Here is a 21763-nt window from a genome sequence, read left to right as displayed (position 1 = left end):
TCATCCCAGCACCTTCTTTGCTGGGATCAGATACTCCTAGACATGTCTGCCTGGGGACTCAGACAGGGTGGACTGACTGATTGGGCACAGACCTGAAGGGAACAGTCTTTTGTGCTGCACGTGCTTCTTCTGGGCTTGGTTTCTGCAGTGAAAAGTTATGGAGAAGACTACTGAAGATATTTTATAATGTTTTTGAGCATTTCAGAAAAAACACAAAGTAATAGGTTGAAGGATGCCCAAAGTGTCTGAGAAACAGGTCATTTGCAGTTTTCATATTGTTGTATAATTAACTAATTATACAAAGTTTATTTTGCTCATTTTTAACCCTTCAAGTCAGTCTGAATTTTACTTAGATTTTTAGATTAACATTCCTAAATATATAGTATGTATTTCAAAATGTGTATATTAAAATATATACTATGAAGTGTCTCCCTCCCACCTCATTCTTCCATCTTCTCATTCTCCCCCCAACCTATAACCAACTGATTAGTTTCTTATGTGTATTTTCAGAATGCCTTATGAGTATACAAGCAAATATAAATAAAGATTCTTATTCTCTCCCTTTTTTATACAAAAAGAAACAGCTTACTATAAACAGTTCATCTTGATTTTTTGCAGTTAAAACATTTTCTTGGAAATCTTTCCATTAGATCAGTGTTCTGAAGCAGAGACAGGAAAGGGGAATGAAACATGACTGCTAAATAAATCTTTACTACTTCATGCTAAAAAATTTTTAATTTATAGGGTATTTTATCAAATAATATAGAGGAATGGGAGTCATATACCTTTGTTGTTTTGAAACTTCAAATATTAAGATAAACTAGAATATTTTTATTATAATTTTAAAATACAACTATTAGTTATATCTGTCTTTATAAGGTCTGTGTGTAGCATCTGCATTTTCTTATTTGAGAAACTGAGGCGCAGGAAGATTAAATAGAAAGATTTACTTAAGTCTTATCTAATTATTATTTTCCCATTTTGCAGATGAGACTAGGGACCAAGACACTAAAATTTAGAGTGGTTAAGTAATTACCAAACAGCATAAATAACCAAACCAGAATTAAAAGTCACTGACTGCAAAGCATATGTTCTTTCCACTTAACCAGGCTACCTGCCAGAAAGCCCAGATAGAGTACTGACCTCAAGAGTTTTTCCTCTTTCTCCTGTTCCATGTTTTTAGCATTCATTTGTTCATTCCTGCACTCTGTCCCTACCTGCTCAGCTCCCTGACCCCTCCCTCCTACCTTTGCTCACTGTGCTCCAATCACACCAGCTTCTATATTATTTCCTGAACACAACAGAGCCTATAGCTTTTGTACTGGCTGCTTCCCCAGGGAGCTTCTGGACTATCTCCCTAATCTCATCTAGTACCATCTGACATATTACTAGATTTTACTTGTTTGATTATTAGCTATCTCTCCTATTATAATGTAAATTATGGAAGTAGGGGAATAAGAGTGTGTTTTATTCAATAACTGGTCAATTATTTGTCTGTTTTATTCAATGCTGTATTTCTAGCTTAAGTATAGTGCCTGGCACTTATCTGGTATTCAATAAATATTGGTTAAATGTTTAACTACACCTATTCTAGTTTTGAACTAGGTACCAGTTTAGGGAGTAATTGTAAGCAACAGTTACATAGTAAGTAGTTTCTCTTTATCTTCTGTGGACAACAGAATTACCATTTATTGAGCAATTATTATATGCCATGTAGCATGTTAGTTCTGGAAGCAGTCATAGCAGGCAAGTATTTTTATTTTACAAATAAGCAACTGAGGCTCAGAGATGTTAAATAATTTTCCAAAGTACTATTAGTAATTGGCAGGACCACCACAACAACATAGTTCTTACTCAAATCATGTTTCTCACCACCATTATATACATCCACACCTCCTATCTCATATATGTACCATCTTCTCTAGTGAATTTGTATGTGTCAATATTCTGCCTGTCAAAAGCACAGAAAATCACCACCACTTGCAATCCACTGTTTTTTCACAGTATTTTCCGTAGGTTCATGGCTACTTTGAGCTTTGATCATGAGACATTAGCAAATAGTCTCTTAAACACTGTAATAATAAAGCAAATTTAGTCATTTGGCATAAATTCATAATTATTTTTGGTTGCTTTAAAAATTTGTGACTTAGCCAGTAATAACATCTCATGTTCCCCAGAGGAGGTGGGTTTGTCATAAATACCATTTCCGTAGAACATTTCAAGGAACTTAAAGTTCTTGGAAAATATTTTTAACAGGCAGCCTTTTCTCGGACACACTTCAAGGGCATAGTACTATAAATCCTTAAAAGTGTATGTGTATGTGTTTTATCTTACTAATTTATATGTATTTCTCTTATTGCTCAAAATCCATTTTGTATCTTAGTGGATTGAGGAAAAGAGAAATGGATTCTCCAGAAAGCATTCTAATGTACCTGCAGAATTTTCTGTTTTTAATTTCCGTTAGTCCTTTCTTTCTCTTCCCAGATCACACATTGTTTTCAAACAGATATTGCAAATAGGTATTTTGGAGGATAAGTATAATTCCTTTCTTAACATTTATTCGTTAGTACATTGCTTTTCTTTCTTCTCTCCCTTTAAAAATTTCCAAATCTTATTCTGAGCCAAAAAAAAAAAAAATTTTTTTTTTAAGCCCCTAATTCCTGTAAGTCTTTAAGAAACAGGCTTTCCTCCTTTATTTGGCTTTCATGCGTTAATTCACTGGTGTTCATTTTGTCATGTTTAACATAAAAGGCCAAAGGAGGGACCAGTCATGGCCAAAGTGGATGAGTTCACTGACTTTCTTTCCCCTCCTTGTAGTGTGGCTGCCTGCACAGAGGCAGTGGCTAATGTGGTATGCTTGGGAAACCAAAAGTTTCCTAACTTGTTAGTGGGAAATTCAAACTTGAGAAATTTGGAAACCACAACAACAGAGGCTTAGGTTTTATTGTGTCTACTGAAGTCATACGGTTTGCCATGAGAAATGGTAGATAGGAGCCGAAAGAGTGTAAAATATGAAACGTTTTGATCCCTAGATAACTTTCTTTGTTTTCTCCCAGTTTATTTTAGCTATAGCAAATCAATAAATAAGGGACAACAGAACTAGGAATATTTAATAGCACTGAATAGTACTTAGAGGACATGGCAGTTGGAAGATGAAGGCTGATGCCTGGTTTGGCAATCAGATCATGAACCACAGAGAGTATCCTCCTTATATACCCTTACTCACCTTTCCTACTTCCTGAGGATGATTGGTTTCTGTTCCCTCCATGATGTTTTAGAGGGCTAGAATTTGGGTCATATGTAAAGTTTAGTTACAAACAGGTTTTATTCTAGAATCTGTTGAGAAGTAAATGATCACTTTTTCTTGTCTGTGTTTTACATGTCCTCTTGTGTACACTATAAAATTGAAATTATCTTAGTCATCTGAGCCTTAATTTTCCCATGATTGACAGTTCAGAGTATTTGCACTACATTTTCCTTTTCTGTCACTTCCAAGCATTGAGAAGACAGAATTCATGAACACAGAGTTTGATCCTATCTTCTCTTCTCTAAGTTGGGTTCTTTAAATTAAGATGAAGATGTTCTAGAGCAGTGGTTCTCAACCTTCCTAATGCCGCGTCCCTTTAATACAGTTCCTCATGTTGTGGTGACCCCCAACCATAACTAAAGCATAGTGATTAATCACAAAAACAATATGTAATCATATATGTGTTTTCTGATGGTCTTAGGTGGCCCCTGTGAAAGGGTCCTTCAACCCCCAGGTTGAGAACCGCTGTTCTAGAGGATATTAGGCATGTGTAGTGAGGGGCAATTCAGTCAAGATGTTACAATGGTTAGCAGCAGACCTGCTAGAGGTGACAGCAATGACTTGACACTTCACTTCCCTTGGCCCTGGGTCTGTTGCTGGTTTTGTACTTGAGTAAGAATTTCACCCATTTAGTTAATCTGTGAGAAACTCTATTTATGGCAGAATTAAAGAAAAGGCAATAGTGTCCCTCATTTATGTTACTTGAATACCCATCCATTTTTGCCTTGCCCATATCTTGTGATTTGAATTGTAAGGGAGGGCACATTGTGTAGTTGAGAAAAAGTGTTTTTGAAAAAAGTATGGACTTAACTATACCTCACTATTAAAGTTTATTCATTCACAGCTAAAAAACAAAGAAAAAAGCAAAACCCCAATTCTTAATAGAAAAGCCACTTTCAGAAGAGCCATGTATTCCAATAGACAGGGAATATTAGACCAAAACCTGCCATTCATTCTGTGTCCCGGCCTCATTTGCCTGTCACTGCAGCTGCAACACGGGGAAAGCAAACAATTTTGTTTCCAGGGTTTACAAAGATATTGATCATCCTCAAATATCAGTTCCACAGAATAAAACCCCCCATGAAACTTTAAAATCCTTTCCCTTCTTTTCCTTAGCATTGTATACAAATTTGTATGTCAAAATGTATGTTTCATTCCATCAGAAGAGATTTTATGACTTGTCAAGTCTCAGTGGTTCATAACTATATGAAAACCCTAATTGGAATTTCATAGGACTCAGATTTATGTTTGGTTATTATGTCAAACATTTGTTTTAATTCAAGGTTATAAGTGTGCTGTAAAAATGAAGAAGTAAATATTTTAGTGTCTGACACTAAACATGTTATGCTAAATTGAAAGTACAATTAATACCTGGGAAGCAGTATTCAGAGTATATTAGTTTTTAAAAAGGGAATCTTTATTATATCTGTCTAGGATTTGATATAAGCTATTGGGCTGGCCAAAAAGTCCACTTAGTTTTTTTCTGTAAAATAAAAAACACATTTTTAATTTCCACCAATAGTTTTATTGATTTGGATATTTTGAGTATGTCAGCTCTCTTCCATGTGTTATAATGTTGACCGTTCTCAGTTAACATCTCGATTTAATCACTATCAACTTCAACTGGTCTACCCAACCCTGGAGAATCGTCCAGTGAGAAATCTCTAGCATGAAACTTCCCAAACCACTTTTGACACATTTGATTAGTCACAGCACTTTTTCCACACACTGTACAAATCTTTTTGTGTGTTTCAGTTGCATTTTTACCTTCCTTAAAATAATAAAGCATAATATGCCAAAAATGTTACATATTTTCTTCCACATTCAATATTAAAATGGCTATATAAAAATTCACCAATTTTGATAAGTTTTTTTAAATGCACCCTGATATGACAGCTGTCACAGTACAATCTAACAAAATTGTTTCAAATGAAGTTAAAGACAACTAGGCACTACTAGAGCCATCTTATGGAAAAAACCAAACAAACTTTTTGGCCAACCCAATATTTAGCCCAGGTTGTAAGATTTGTCTTACCCATTTGATTTTTTTTTTCCCCCAGGTCAAGCTCATTTGCTTTTTATTAAAGTCCAAGTTACCACTACATGGTTTGGTATTCAATAAAGGAAAACTTGTTCAAATAAAGTAATATGTTATCATCAGTATTTCCAGGTGATTGTTTATAATCAAGTAGCATTATCAGTAAATCCTTGGAAAGCCCATCCATAGTGCTTATACTTTGTCAAGGCCCAGCTCCTCTGGAGTGGAGATTCCCAGTTCATTTAAAGTTGGTCTAAGTTCCTGAATGACGTAAGGGTAGATTTCCTAATGAGGTCCTGCTTTGTCCTTAACAACCTCTAGGATGTGAACAGCACTAGCAAAATCATTTAACCGTCTGCACGCTCGCAAAGCAGCATCAATGATTTTGGGTTCTGGAACCAGATCATAAAACAAGCGAGTTCATCCCTTTACGCAATTCTCAGGCATCAATATCTGGCTTGTTGAAGTATGTCACCCTGTGAGCATCAAATTCCTCATCTGTCTCATGTGACCCATGCGACTGGCAGCGAACTGATTGCATTGCAGCACGGGACCGGAGGCTGGTACACGGTGCAGAAGACCTCGAAGGCTGGCCTGGGTGGCTGCAGCTGCTGCTACGGAGCAGCAGCAGGCGGCGCCCAGCATGACAGCGATGGCGGCATGCAGGCTGAAGTCGAAGAGACTTACCCATTTGTTTTTACATGTGTGCCTCTCAGGCATGGTAGAACTTTCAAGGTAAAACAGGGAGATTCCAGGCTAGCTTTTAAACCTTTGCTCCCTTTGGTCCTTCAGCTAGTCAGTAACTTATTTCTTATATCAGGTGACTGAGACATATTTGGGAGCACTCATGTGGATTTCTCTTGGGAGGAGTTCCTTTCTTGCAGGGAAATTGGGACAAAGTGATAACCTCGCTTGCTCTCCAGAGTGGCTTTTTCAGAGAGGTTAGTCACTAAAGACATGGATTTACTCCAACAGCTTAGAGAACATGAACTCTTCAGGACTGCATCCTATAAGGCACTTCTTTAGCCCTGAAGCAATGCCTTGTTGCTTGAGCCTGGCAGAAGCCTGTAGCCCCAGATGATGATGGAACACCATCTTTGTGGGAGACTGGCTGGCATAACTGGAGTGTAATGGGTACCATTTACTGAGTGGCTGTTACGGTTCTGCCACTGTGCCAAGTGCTTTATCACATGTAACCATCACTTTAAGCAGTGAAGTAATTTAAAATGCCTTCCTTTCTATGAAAGTTCAGGTTGTTTTCAATATCAGAGTTTGGGTGTTCTGATCCTGGTAACCTTCTCTCTTTTTACCCTCAGATTCCCTTTTCACAGTAGACTTCCAAGGAACACATCTGCCATCTTTTTGGAATGCTCGGTTCAGTAGCCTCAATTTACCTTTCAGTTCTCATCTTTTCCATGAATGTTAGCTAACTTGTGTAACCCTAGCTGATTCCCCCTTTCTGACACCAACATGCCTTATAGTTTTGTGATGCAGATACTCTCTATTGCTTTATAGCACTTTCTAATTTGTTTTGGTATATTTGTTTTGCTCTTAAACTGACTATAAGCTCCTTGAAGATTTGATACTTCCCTGTCCCCCTCCATGGGTTTGAGCTAGGTACATACTTGATGACCAAATGATTGTGGGGTGAGAAGAACCATTCCTGAGTGGAACCCCTTCTTAGGCTGAATGACTGTACAGTTCTCAGAATTCAGTCATGAGAGCAGAAGAAGTAGGGTGCTGTTCCTCTGGTTTCTGTTACTTCTCAGGAGGGAGAACCATTCAGTGAAATGAGGAAATCACTTGGCGACAAATTTAAATAAAGTTCAGATGGAGGAAATTGAGCCAGAACTCTGCTGCCTGTGATTCGTTGCATCTTTGCTTAACTCAGTGAATTTTATGGGACTATAAGAAGAATCTTGTGAAGCATAATTTTAGGAGAAATGAGCCCCAAATCACTTGACAAGGTTGTTCTCAACTTTATCTGAAATATCTGTGTGCTGTATAAAGCCAGTTGCATGAAAGCCTGAAGGATAATATGTAACCTCAAATATAATGTATTTCTTTTAATAATGAGTTTTTAACCATCTTGATAATAAATTGCTATTATTTTTAAAGACTAAATAATTTTCCCTTTACCAACAAAGGATTAATTTTCACAAAATTCCACAGCGAATTTACCTCCTCTGCCATTCCCAGTTAATAGACTAACAAGTTAAGACCAAGGGACTAGCATAGCATCTCATGCATAGCCCTTTGTCTTGAGAAGAGAACTAGGAACTTTCTCATGCTCTCCCCAGTCTCCTAGGCCAAGCAGCTCCTTCTTCTTCAAATGTAATAGCAGCAGTCACTAAGTCTTGTCAACCCAAATGTGATGAATGTTTTACATTCCTCTTAGGATTTCTGCTCAGAGGTTTGTTTTTGTTTTGATTCACTTAAAAAAATTTTTTTTTTAAAGAGAGAGAGAGAGAGAGAGAAACTTACTTCACCTTTAAACTTTTGTTCTAAGACTGGTGGGCCATGAGATAAGATAAATCTGGCAGACTTGCTCCTGTCAGAGCAGCCAATCCTGGAGGGCTGACTTCATCTTTGAGGCTGCTTTTGGTATAATGGTTTAGAGTTCTCAGAGGCTCACATGCTAATCTTTCCTCTCTGCTTAAGTATGGACTTTTTCCCTCACATTCCTCCCATTTTCTTTAGCTGAGTTGTCTTGGTAATGATATGAGCAGTAGCTTATATTTTTATCCTCGGTTACTGCCCATTATTCTGTGTTTCCCGGTACTGAGAGATAACTAATGGTGGGTGACATTCTTCCCTTTTTATAAGTTTGTGGAAGCCAAGGCTACAAGAAGCTTACCCAGTGAATGGATGGCAGAGGGAAGAAAAATAGAATTTAGATTTATGAACCATTATTCCCACTCTTTAGTCTTACCATTGAGATAATACCATTTGTCCATGTCAATTTAGTGTCACTAGTAAGCAAACTTGGACACTGACTGTATTCTGTTGAAGTTTTTAAGACAGTCCCCCGCTGTTTATTCTTACTTAATTTTTATGTACAACTGACATGTCTTATCTATGTTGCTTTATCAGTGCTTTAAGAAAGAGCAGAAAAGTACTCTAGCTTTAGTCAGAAGTATGTCAAAAGACCCTGGACCATGACTGGAAGCCTTGTGGAAGAGCAGCTGGTGATCTCATTACTCCTTGTCATCAACACAGTGTTAGTAGGTAAAGCTGGGTTAGTGACATGGTGTGGTGTGTAGAGAACTCAGTTGCTGGGTCTATTATCCTGCCTTGTGCTTAGCACAGAGCTCCTTCCGAGAAGTTATGAGCCCTGGGCTGACTTAATAGGTTGACATTAGAGTTATCTAATTTTGAAAAATTACAGGAAAATCACTTTTTTTTTGGTCTGTACAACCTGGTAGATGTACTGGATGTACTGGACTACCCACAGGAACTTCAGAATCCCAGTGTATGATTGGGAAAGGCAATCTGAAGGTTTATAGTTACTGTAAGAATAACTGTTTGGACCCAGTGACTGCATCTTCCAGGCCTTCAGCAGAGGTGCAGACATTAGGAAAAAAACAGAGAAATTTACCCTTCATTAAAGACAAAACCACTAGTCTCCTCCTTCATATGTTGCATTAGAGTCCATTCCATGCCCCAGGTTGATTCTCCTAGTACTCTATGACCACCTTTATTCTCGTTATTTTGGGAGGAAATTAAAGTAAGGTAGGTAGAGGTGGGCAGCAGCAGAGAAGCATCTGACTTAATCTGCCTACCCAGTAGACACTATACATTACAAAGCAGGCTTCACTGTCTTGACTTCATCTGAGCCTAATATGGTTCCTGGTATTTGTGTTTGTAAGTCAATTCTATATGGTTACTACAAATAGTGGCAGAGATTTATTTTGGGCTCCTGAACAAAATCTAGATGAAGGGGCACTTCTTAGCCCACTGTTTTCATAAATACTCTTCTTACCAAATAAGAAGCTTCTAGTTGTAATCTATTTGTTTGTACATTTATCTAACAACCCTTTATGACACACCTCTGACTATAGCTAGAGTACTTTTCTATGTGCTAGGGATAAATTGGTTGCAAAATTGACCCACAAGGAGTTCATAGTCCAGGAGACAGACAGTAACAAAATAAGCAATTAATGTGTAATTTGATGTCATGCCGCAGTTCATGGTGTGAAGGAAAGTAAAGCAAGGTAAGCTTCCTCTGCTGTTTTGGGGAGATTATTTTTTAAGGTATTAAGTCACTTAAGTTTGAAAGGGAACCTGCCAGTTGAGGAGGTCTGGGGAATGCAAAATGCTTAGTTGGAAGATACAGAGAATAAATCACTTGTCAAGTTAGTGGTTCAGACATTAATGTCTTTGACTATAGAGCACAGACTCTTTCCAGGGCACCTCTCAGATTTGAAGCAGAGAGTGAGCTTTGCCACCTAGAGAACCTTTTTGTACATTTATTATTTGTTTTCTCTGTCATCTCTTTATCACGCCCCTTCTACTGTCGCAGCCTGGTTGAACTGTATTGACTTCACCTCCCTCTTTTCCCTATGCCTTCTTGCTGCCTATACTTACTTATTAACAAGAACTTTGAACCTTTTGTTTTCTTTTTTAAATGGGTTTTATATCCAAATTAACACCGTGTCAAGACTTCTGGTGCTTACTCTTCTTTTCTTCCTACCAATAATTTATGGAGAAACCAAAGGCTATACCCCCAAAATTCAGGGGGCCCTGGCTGTGCCTCTGAGTAGCTCTGTGTCTGAAGCAAGTCACACTGCCTCCAAGGCCTCTACAGCTATACAATATTCCTGCTGACTGTGTATGTTTGTGGAGTTGAGTGTTTCCTATTCTGATGTAATATATGCTTTCTTTTACTGATAGCAACTGTCCTTTAGGCTAGAATCAGTAGTTATCATAAACAGAAACAAGGAGTTGGGTGTATGTTTGTCTGCACACTTACCTGCCCCAATAATACACTTACCACTCATTCCTCTACACACCTCACAAGTCCCCCAACACACAAATATCATTTCCCAAGCTTGTTATAAAAAAATAATAATTGTATCTTTAAGATTCCATTTTATTTTGGAACCAGTAGGGCATAGGAATGTGAGGATGGTCAGATTAGAGAAAGAACACTTCTAATGTGTTATTCTACGTTCTTGGACTCAAAACTGCTGCTGTCTTGTCTTAATCTGCTAAAGCATTTGACAGAACAATCATGAAAGGGCAGTGCTTCCCCCATATCTGAAAAAGAACCAAGGGACTTTCCTTGGCGAGTCTTAACACTTTTGTTTGCCCAGCTTTCTTTCCCAGTCAGAGATAATGTTAGTGCAGAACTCCGGGGAGAGAGAATATCAACTGTGTCTTTAAGAAAAAGAGAGATGTAGGAGTGCTTACAACAATACTGGTGACCATCCACTAGGAATTAGTGCATCTAACATTCGAAGCAGAAACTGACCAGCCAGAGGAGGTTCTAAAAGTCTTTGTAGCCCACATCAAGCTTAAGGATTGGGTTGGTGGCCCAGAAATACTGTAATGATGGCAGCAGCAGTCATAGAAATATTTCTTTGGAGGTTTGTGATGCTGGCTGTATATACAGTGTCTCTTCATCTCTAAATCCTCATTTAAACATAATTTACAAAAACTAGTTTAAATTAAAGCTAAATTCATAGTCAAATACAAATTAAACTCTAAAGACATTTAAAATTAATGATATGCTCAACAGGATAGGTAAGATGTGTTAGATTTTTTAAAGATAATGACTGGCTATGTGAACAACAGATTTAGGTTTCTGAAGCAGGTTGGAAACCAATATTTCTTTACATCTTCTGATTTTTACTCCACAATATCCAGTCTTTCATAAAAACTTCTCTTCTGCTCCCTTCCTTTTTCCCTTAAATAGGAGGCTGTATTTTTTTTCTCTTTTCACTTCATAAAAGTATTCACCTTGCCCTGAAGCACTAGAAATAGACAGAACATGAAATAAGAAGATTTAATGGAATTTTATTCTTCCACATTTTATTTTACCTGAAAATACATTTATTACCAAAGGCACATTTGGGGGGTGGGGGGAGCAGACAGCAGAGAGCCCTAAAGCAAAATTTACAGTCTTTTGAGAAAGCAAGTTAATGGCAATTGCAAATAGAATTGAAAATTAGGGAGCTCAAAGCTTAATTCATGTTTTTATAATTGGCTATTACTATAGACTCCATCAAAGCATTTGGAAAAGATCACAGAAATACTAATGGTTTAACAGTTACTCATAATCACCATAAAAGGGCAGATGAATTTAATTAAGCATAAAATTAATATATGCTTTATTTGAAAATGTAAAAATTAACATTCATTCCATCTATAACATTTTTTTTCCATTATATAGATTGTCCCAAGGACTAAGAAATGCTCCCTCAGAGAGCCATTGTGGCATTATATATCCACGATAAATCTTGTTTAACTTTGAGTTTTAAAAGGGGTCTTAAATGGGTGATTTTCCTTGAACATGCTTTTAAGTTAATAAAAGGGAAACAGTATGGAATGTTGAAGTGTGTCATTTAAATTTTTTTTCAAAATTGATGTTTGCCTGTTTTAAGAAAATAAAATGCAGCCTCTGGGAAACACAGCTGTTAGAGCTTTAATAGAGGTTATGATTTTCAACAGTTGAGCTATAGTTTATGGTACAGATGGTACTTTGGGTATAGCTGAAACAATAATTGATGGTTTCTGTTTTCCTCCTCCTCTATTAGATTCAAAAAAGTGGAATACCTTCTTCCCAAGGCAGGAATTTTTCAGTTTCCAATTACAGCCTATATCAAATAAACAACTTTTCTATTGCATATTCCATACTTCTCCACAGTGACCTGGGTGTTGGTCCCTCTCTCTTCTCATTATGGTAGGCTTCCCTAGATTTGAAATAATAGCTTTAGGGAAATCCTACTTCCTGTAGTTTATACAGCCTATCTTCAGGACAAATAACATATAATTTTTCTTTTAGAATACTGAAACCAAAGTCTTGTATTACTCTAAACAAAATTAGCAACAAAAACAAAATCCAATGAAGCAAAAATGGTAGGCACAATGTCTTATACTTTAAAAAACTCACATAGGAATTATTAAAAACACAGATGCATCCCAAATTTTAAGCATATAAAAATGTGACATTTCAAATTATAAATAAAACAGAGGCTATTTAAAAAGGGAAATAGTTTTGTCACGATATCTTAAAAGTTTTACTTTACCATATATGTTCAAACCAAATAAAGTTTGAGTGATAAATCAATTTTCATCTCCTATTCCAGTGTCTTTAACTTGACATAGCATATTTTATTTTAATTCCTCTGATTTTTATTCTGAAAAGTAAAGTAAAATATGTATATTTTCAGCATCTGCCAAGTGTTCAGTTATCAGACTGTAAGCGTTCATTTATAGCAATAACCTGTTCAGTGCTTAAATGTGACTAATTATAGTTTGAAATGCCACTGATTAACAAAATTCTCCTATAGGCTTTATGTTTTAAATTAGTTTTGTACATAAGCTATTCCCCAAAATATTACTCTAGAGAACTAATTTATCTTTAATTTTCAGCGCAGTATGTCATTTATCCACTGACTAGAGTTTAAGTAAAAAGTTATAACTCAAAACTATGATAATTGTTACTTCCTTGTACAAATTGACACATGCTTTTAAGACAATAGGTTTGTAAGATTTTTTTTCTTTTTTTGTAACTTAAAGACTTACATTTCTCTTAATTACAAGATGTATTCCCAACAGGAGTTTTCTAGTTTTTTTTATATTAAGATTTACTAAAGGTGTGGGGGCGGTGGGAGGGTGGTATTTCACTAACAAATCCACTACCATGTGGCAGTGTTTCGCACTCTGCTCTTGTAACATTTAAGGTAGTTTTAGTCTGAGGGAGAGAGCAGGAGATAGTTGTATTACAATGTACTCCCCTCCACCCTTTGCCCAAAGATTTCTAAATACAGGTAGGATTCATTGTGTAGCTCACTTGGAAAGCGTGTGTAATACATAGTTATCTCTCACTTCTCAACATTAAAAGTTAAATCCCAAATCTATTTTCTCTATGGAAGAAAACTTTTACTTTCAAGTTTTGGAGGAGTTAGAGGAGGTTTTGAACCTAGAGTTCATTGGACGCGCTTTTCGAAACCTGTCTGCAGTTCATGATGCTGATACTTTTAAAAGCCACTTACGTACTGACTCCCTGGCTCTAGGACAGTAGTGCCCTTTTGCTGGAGCAGAACGGCTCTCCTGGGCTTACCTGAGCTCCCCGCGCCGGGGCCGGGCTGGGTCTGCAGTCGCTCCGCGCAGCAAGCGGGCTGTGCGCGCTCCGGGAGTCGCCCGAACAATGCGAGCTGGGCGCCGAGCGCGCCCGGCCTATGGGCGTTACGTCACTGCGCCGCCTTATAAGGCGCTCCGCGTGTGCGGCGCGGACAGCAGGGGCGCCGATGACAGCCAGCCCTGCGGCGGCGGCGGCGCAGCTAGCACCCGAGTCCACGCTCAGACCGTGTGAAAGGACTGTGGGTCCCGGGCTCCCCGCAGAGAAGAATGGGTGGCGGGCTGGGGAAGCCGGCGCCCTCCTGCAGGGCAAACCAAGTCTTTGCTAGTCAGGGTCGATTCGCTTATAACTTTTCTCCCTCTGCTCTAGGGCTCTAAATCTTCTGTAACTGCTTCGGATTGTTAAGTACACACCCTGTTGTTTTGTTTTGTTTTATTAATTATTTTATTTTTCAATTACAGTGTATAGTCAATATTATTTTGAATTAGCTTTAGGTGTACAGCATAGTGATTAGACAATCACATACTTAACACACGCATCCTGTTATTCTGTTTAAACTTTTGTAAATACATTTTTTTTTTTTACATTTCTTTTTTGGTTGCTGGGGGGAGGCAGGAAAGGAGAGCCAAAGTCTTTGTCTTTTTTCTTTTTCTTTCTTTCTTTCTGATTTTTTTTTTTTTTTTTTGTGGGGGGGACATCTCTAGGGGTGATTTAGACTTCAAACCTTCTCTTTCCTCTTTGTAAAGAGTAGGGGTCCTCAGAGGATAGTATTTTATTTCCTGATGATGTAACTACCAAACAATTCTTCAAGTGATGATGGGAAGGCCAGATGAAATCTTATTTTTTTCAAGGTTTTTCCTGAAAGAACCTCTGCGTTCCTCATTTCTGCTTGCCTGTGTTTTAATGAAAGTAGTTAGAACTAATCAGTTTGTTTGGGAGGGGAAATATATATTGAAGAAATTATGTGTTTCCAAGGCAAAGTATAAAAATAACTTTAGAACCAGTTTTAATCCAGTTGTTACACCAGCGACAAAATAAAAAGTAAGGACATGAGCAGAAAAAAAAAACCAAACTGACCAAATATTACTGAATTAAGCCTTTTATCCTCTAGTATGGAAGATTTACTTACATAAATTCTTTTTCTGATAAATGAGATTTAGCCTCCTAATTATTTTGCACATCAATTAGAGAAGTGATCTGAAGTTTTAGCCAACTATATGAATCTGCTAAATAAATAAGATATGTGGCTGCCTTATTTGCAAGCTTCAAATGAGTTGAGTGGTTTTTATAACTTGAGTCTATTTAACTCTTTTTAAATAACATTAAGATAGGATTGCTTCCTATTATGATGTACGTATGTCTGTAGAACTTCTTTCCATGTTTTGTCATAAGAATATTGAAAACAGTGTGCTTGTTTCTTAGTGTGGATTGTGGAAAGCTGGTTGTAGAGAATGTAAAGTTAGTGGAAATGGTGTGGAAAAAAAGATGCAGGGCATAAAAATAAATGTGTCATCATTGCTGAACTGTGGGTTCCCTTAGTTCTAGATCAATCTACCTGTCTACTGAGAAGCCTAAATTAAACTAACCTTTGCTTTTCATATATACTGTTTAAGAGAGGTGAATGGACCATACCTTTCAACTGAATTTAATATTTGATTTGCAGTTTTGTATTAACCTTTTAGATACTGGTTTGTTAGTTTTATTACTCTACCTTATACTTGTAAAGTGCATTGGAATCATTTTTAGTCTTCTATGCTTGCCTTGTGCTTACTAAACATCCTTTTTGAGTCTTTTATGCTAGATTTGTTTTATTACAAATAAGATTAAATGACTGTTATGAAAGTTGCATGAAGCATAAACACCTGAACCTTAGCTCCACACTGGTAACATAAAGTACCTTTATTTCAAGCTAGTATTTGTAACTTGTTTTGCCTCCTTTTCCCCATTGATGGGTATAGGTGTAGAGGTTTCTTAACATTTGACACTGCCTTTTATTTTTTTAAGGTAGTGAACTTTTTAATGCGTTTTATTTTTTTAATTATATTCTATTGATTTTGCTATTACAGTTGTCCTGATTTTTACCCCTTTGCGCCACCCCCCCCCCCCCCCCCCCCCCCCGCCTAACACCCTCCACTGCCTCAGGCAATCCCCACACCATTGTTCATGTCCGTGGGTCATGCATGAAAGTTCTTTGGCTCCTCCATTTCCTATGCTGTACTTTATATCCCCACGGCTATTCTGTGACTACCTATTTGTACTTTTTCACTTCCTCACCTCTTCACCCATTCTGCCACACCCACCTCCCATCTGGCAACTATCAAAATGCTCTCTGTATCCATGATTTTGTCTCTTTTCTTCTTGTTTGCTCAGTATGTTTTTTAGATTCAATTGTTGATAGACTTGTATTTTTTTTGCCATTTTATTGTTCATAGTTTTGATCTCCTTTAAATTAGTCCCTTTAACATTTCATATAAAAATGGTCTGGTTATGATGAACTTTAGTTGTTTCTTGTCTGGGAAGCTCTTTATCTGCCCTTCGATTCTAAATGATAGCTTTGCTGGGTAGAGCAATCTTGGCTATAGGTCCCTGCTTTTCATGACCTTGAATATTTCTTGTCAATCCCTTCTAACCTGCAAAGTTTCTTTTGAGAAATCAGCTGACAGTCTTATGGGAACTCCCATGTAGGTAACTAACTTCTTTTCTCTTGCTCCTTTTAAGATTCTGCCTTTATTTTTAACCTTTGGCATTTTAATTATGCTGTATCTTTGAGTCTGCCTCTTTGCATCCATCTTGTTTGGGACTCTCTGTGCTTCCTGGACCTGCATGTCTATTTCTTTCACCAAATTAGGGAAGTTTTCTTTTATTATTTTTTAATATAGATTTCCAGTTTCTTGCTCTTTCTTTTCTCCTTCTGGCACCCCTAAGATGCAAATGTTGGACCTCTTGAAGTTGTCCCAGAGGCTGCTTATACTATCCTCATTTTTTTGGATTCTTTTTTTTTTTCTTTTTGTTGTTCTAATTGGCTAATTTTTGCTTTCTTTTGTTCCATATCATTGATTTGATTCTCTGCTTCATTCACTCTGCTGTTGTTTCCCTGTAAATTGTTCTTTATTTCAATTAGTATATTCTTCATTTATGACTGGATCATTTTTATGTTGTTGAGGTCCTCACTAAGTTCCTTGAGCATCCTTATAACCAGTGTTTCGAACTCTGCATCTGATAGATTGCTTATCTTCATTTCATTTAGCTCTTTTTCTGGAGGTTTGTTAAGACTCTCTCAAAGGTGTTGTTGGTGTTGTTGGTAAAGAAGTGTTCTGATTTGATTGAGTAGTTTGCATCTCTGTTTTCCAGACTGAATGTTGAACTAAGAAAACCAAGACTCACTCTCTTCCCAGGCCATACACCATAGCTGCCCTGATTATGAACTGAATAACTGTAGAGAGGGTGTGTTCACATTGGATCTGTATTTTTACTAAAACAGTCTTCTTGAGGATGTTAGCAACATGTCTTGTTCTGATAAAATTATAATGTTATGACAGTTTCCCAACTGATGGAAGTCAAGGGTCCTAAGGAAGAGGGATGTTTGTCACAAGAACACTGGGGTCTTGTATCACAAACCCTAGCCAGCCACTGACATTGTGCTCCATTGGCCAAATGAGTTGAAGAGTAGACTTTTCCCCTTTCTACCAATATTCTCTTTGAGATGTAATTCTTGTTCTCTTGGCTGTTGGCATATATTTATTATGAAAAGAATAAATAAGTTATGACCATTGTGCCTCAGTCTTGGCTAAGGAAATTTTTACCGTCTTTTAATGAAAAGTTAACTACCCAGTTGCTATATGACTTCTTATTTTGTAGTCAGGAATTTCTTACAAATAAGCATACCTATAAGTTAAAAGTCCTTTCTTCAAATAATAATCTGGATTTATGATCTGAATCAGCAAAGGTTTAAGTTGTTATTTGGAAATAGTACAAAGCATTTTCCTACCAAGCTAATTGCCTTCTTATGTGGAAGAAGGCATTGTAGACCACAAGGCTGGAAACTAAGGTGTATTGATTCAGTTGAACTATAAAGTCTCTTTTGTAGATAGTCAAAAACATTTGCATATCAGCAATTTCCCATGGGTCAAGCTAACACCAAGTTATTACACTGACTACAGTAACTAGTATTAATAATATCCACAATATTCTTGTTATTTAACTGTTTTAAAATACCATTAACCTGTTACTAAGCATGTCAAAGCCAGTTCCTCTTTGTGAAGTAACTGTTCTTATTTTCTTTCATGTCCTGTCTCCCCGCCTTTGTTTCTTCTTGGGACTGGTAAAGTCTTCTAGTCATCAAAATAAGTACTAGAGTGGTAGTATTCATAATAAACTGAACCTTTCTTACAGTTGCCCACAATTTTATTACTGGTTCTTTCATCACTTAATGGGTGATTTGCACTGCTCCCTGTAAGCTGTGCTACAGGATATGGGATAGTAACGCTAACCTCAAATGTGACACGTTTGCTCTTTTGCCTCTATAAAATAATATGTGTGGAAACACTATAACATGCAAAGGAAAACAATTTTTAGTGTGGACACGGTCCTCTGTGAGAAACTGAACAGAGTGGGGACAGATCCAGGACAGCATGGGAAGAAGCAGAATTCTGTGATCCTGCATTGCCTTAGGCTACAGTTGATTGGCTAGAGTGTGCACTCTTGGCACTAAGGTATTCCATTTCTGGGAACATTCTGACACCTCACTTGCATCCTTCTTGCAAAACAGCTTTGCCTCTGAGCATTAGGCAAACCTGCCATGGATCCAGTGTTGATCTCTCCTCCACTGACCGACAATTGAGGAGGAAGGCTGAAGGGACTGAGCATACAGGTGGGCAGCTTTAGAACAGGGAGCCAAAAAGAGAAGACTGAGGGGGTGAAACCACATTCTCTCCATGCCAGGTGCAGTTTTCTAACTAACCTCTTCCTTTCACTCTTCTTTCTGTTCCCCAGGTGGTATCAGCCTGGCTCTGTACACCGAAATGCCCACACAGGTATCCCCAGGCAGTGCAGCACTTGCACTGAGCACTGACAGCCTTTCACCAGTAGTTAATGGCCTGTTGAGAACTTGGATTTACCTATAGACCCTCTCACTTATCTACAGTCCAAATCTCCTGTCCCAGGGCTCCATAGTTCTTCATGTTTCTAGAGCTCTTCAATTGTTCTTATTCACACTTCATCTAACTTTGATTCTAGAACAGGGACCAATACTGTTGAGAGCTTAACTTGGGCTGATTACAGCAACAGTGTCAGTGGTGATACTAGAGATTGGGAAGCCTTTTATTAACATTAAGATGAATGCTATTTTGTGGCTTTAAAAATAAATTTTTTAATTCATTGAGTTTAGAGAGAGAGAGGAAGGGGGAAAGAGAGAGAGAAAAACATCAATTTGTTATTCCACTTATTGATGCATTCATTGGTTGATTTTTGTAAGTGTCCTGACCAGAATCAAACCCACAACCTTGACTTATCAGGACAATGCTCTAACCAACTGAGCTACCTTGCCAGGGCTAAAAATTAATTTCAGAATAATTCAGTACCATGATAATTTGAAAAACGTAAAACACTAGAAGACATTTTACACCCAGTCCTACTATATGAATACTGTTAACTATTAACAATTTGATGTACTGTAATTTCTTTTTAGTCTTTCTCTAAACATTTGTAAAACATAATTGTCATACTTGGGTACATGTGTGTATTATGTCTTGCCTTTTACCTTTATTAAATATATTTTAATCATGTTTATGGCTTTTTGGTAAACATTGGATTATTTAAAAGCACATATTGTATATTCTCCCTAGAAATGGTAGTCACAAAGTCGATCACTGCCTGCTATACCCCTGGTATTGTCGTGATTTTTGTTCTTCACCAAGTAATACAGAGACCTCTGTGTTTAATAGAGAATCTTTTGTTCATCATATATCTTCTGGTCTTGGTTTACATGGGAGGCTATGAGCTGGCGATGAGACTCTAGTGAGCTGCAAGTAGGTGAGCAAAAATGACTTGGAGAGAATGAAGACTTGATAATATAATGCCACCGTGGATTATTTAATGAGAAGCAGGAAAAGCCTGCTATTTAGGTCCAGTCCATTTGCTTATTTATTCCTGCAAACATTTTGGGTCTCCTTGGTAACTAATAATAGTTTTGAGAAGTTGTTGAACTCACAAATATTACTGCTGGAGTAAAAAAGTCCTCAAATCACAGAAATTAGAGACGGAAAAGACCTATTAGATCATCTTTGTCCCTTGCCAGTACAGATTGTTCTCAGTGCTTTTTGTCCAGTCTATTTTTTAAAGGGACCTTGTCAAATAGTTTGTACACCTTATCTGTTTTAAGTAATGTATTTTTAAAGAAACCACTCTGAAATTTTTCTGTGTAGTTGTGGAGCTTGAATTCAGGATAAATATTTGTGAAAAAATACATTTGGGTTTAAAGTACAATTTAACAAGTTTTATTAGTTGGAAGTCTTTGGAACTGTAAGGATATCATTGGAATAGCCAGCCAACTAAGGGTTTCATAAATGGGCTAAGTTACATTTAGTATATGTTTTCTTGTGTCATTGGAAATGCAACTATAGCAATGCATGAGAATTAACTCTTAATCATGTAAACTAATTAAAATAGGTCTAGAAGGCCTGAGGGAATAAAGCACCTAAGAAGTAAAGAAAAGTAGGAGTAAAATGGTTCATTCTAAGATTAGTTTTATGAAAGAAACATTTTAAAGTCTCTTTTCCTGTCCCCAATTCTGCTTTTTCCATTATTTAACAATAATTATTGCTTGATGTGAAGGTGGCTTCTATCTGTAAAATCCTTTCCTTCAGTTGAACAACTTCTTCCAAAACCCACCAAGGATAGAATTAAATTGTCTCATAGAGCAGTCAGTGGTGGTGTTACAGGCTAAATGCTTCAGTTCCCTGAATTATGGCTCAAGATGTCTTCACTAGGAAAAATAATGAACAAATTAAAACTAAGAAATATGCTTTGAGTTTTATTATGAAGGATGATTGTTTCATAAAATCAAATTTTAGAGTTAAAAAGACCTTAGAAAACATCTACTCTACTTATTGCCTCCTCTTGTACCCCCCTTTTAAATAGATGAGATCATTGGAGCTCAAAGAGGCTAAAGGACTAGCCTCAAGGTTAAAAGTAAATTGTTGACTCAGCCACTGTGTTTTTTGGGTTTGTACGTCTCTGATGGAAAATGTGAAAAATAAAAAAAATGGCTTAATTAAACAATGGGATTAGAACTGTCAAAAAAAGCATGTCTGAAATTCTAATTAATATTAGAGTAATTTACCTAGGTTTATACTAACTGTAGAACTAATTTAGAGCATTAATGAACTAGTTTTTCACTTGATTGATTAACAGTGCTGTCATTTATTGCATTTCTTTTAAATTGAAGATTTATATATTGCTGGTAATCAACTCAAGCCATTAAGATTGGCCATTTGTTGAAAACCCTGACCAAAAATTTAATGGAGAGGTCTGAACTTTTAATATTAATTCTGTGTTATTATTTAACACCATTGTCTTGCATACTTGCCAATTGTTAATTCTCTACACGAGAAGTCATATTATAATTTGTCATTATGCATCCAGTCTATATCCTAAAATACAGAATTGGAAGGGACTTCAAAAGTCATGTGTCCATCCTTATGATACTGAATTCTCTGTCAAGTGAGAACTTCAACTTTCTTTCTAGGAGTTGGTATATACTCATAAGTTGTTATTAGTTTCATTAGTCAGGTCTGAACAGCTCCAGGGATTTGTTACTTCCCCAGCAAGTCCATTTTATTCCAAATAGAAAACTGGCTGTCTCATAAGTTAAACTGTCAAAGTTTAAAACTTATCAGAATTTTAATCTTCCTCTAAAAATTTAAGGATGTTGGAATACTTTAACTCTGAGCATACCCTCCCAATTTATATATTGTTGTTATTTATTCTAGTTTTTTTTTAACTCCACACACTATCATTATTTATTATTATTCTTTTAGTCAGTGTTGTTTTAGATATACCAATATGTTTACCACTTTCTTTGCTCATCCTCCCTTCTTTTGTTCCAGACTTCCAT

The 21763-nt window shown here is 36.9% G+C and overlaps 2 protein-coding genes and 1 pseudogene across 4 annotated transcripts in view; 1 reads left to right on the top strand and 2 right to left on the bottom strand.

Annotated features, from left to right (window-relative positions):
• Positions 1 to 21763, top strand: part of CMSS1 (cms1 ribosomal small subunit homolog) — a 389163-nt gene that overhangs the window by 44450 nt on the left and 322950 nt on the right. The gene's annotated exons all lie outside the window — the stretch shown is intronic.
• The window catches only part of FILIP1L (filamin A interacting protein 1 like), a 291329-nt gene that overhangs the window by 34375 nt on the left and 235191 nt on the right, over positions 1 to 21763 (bottom strand). The window contains exon 1 of one of the 3 annotated variants that reach the window (XM_090276094.1): positions 13633 to 13734. The exons of the other annotated variants lie outside the window; for them this stretch is intronic. The gene's annotated coding sequence lies outside the window, so the exon portion shown is untranslated. Of the gene's footprint in view, positions 1 to 13632; positions 13735 to 21763 lie in introns of those variants that run through there. 3 annotated transcript variants of the gene reach the window in all.
• Positions 5375 to 5990, bottom strand: LOC150021400 (cytochrome c oxidase subunit 5A, mitochondrial pseudogene; annotated as a pseudogene).

The sequence above is a fragment of the Furipterus horrens genome, unplaced genomic scaffold (genome assembly GCF_987537825.1).
Source record: "Furipterus horrens unplaced genomic scaffold, mFurHor1.1.pri manual_scaffold_1, whole genome shotgun sequence".
In the NCBI taxonomy this organism is placed as follows: domain Eukaryota; kingdom Metazoa; phylum Chordata; class Mammalia; order Chiroptera; family Furipteridae; genus Furipterus; species Furipterus horrens.
This window is presented reverse-complemented; position numbering and strand designations above follow the sequence as displayed.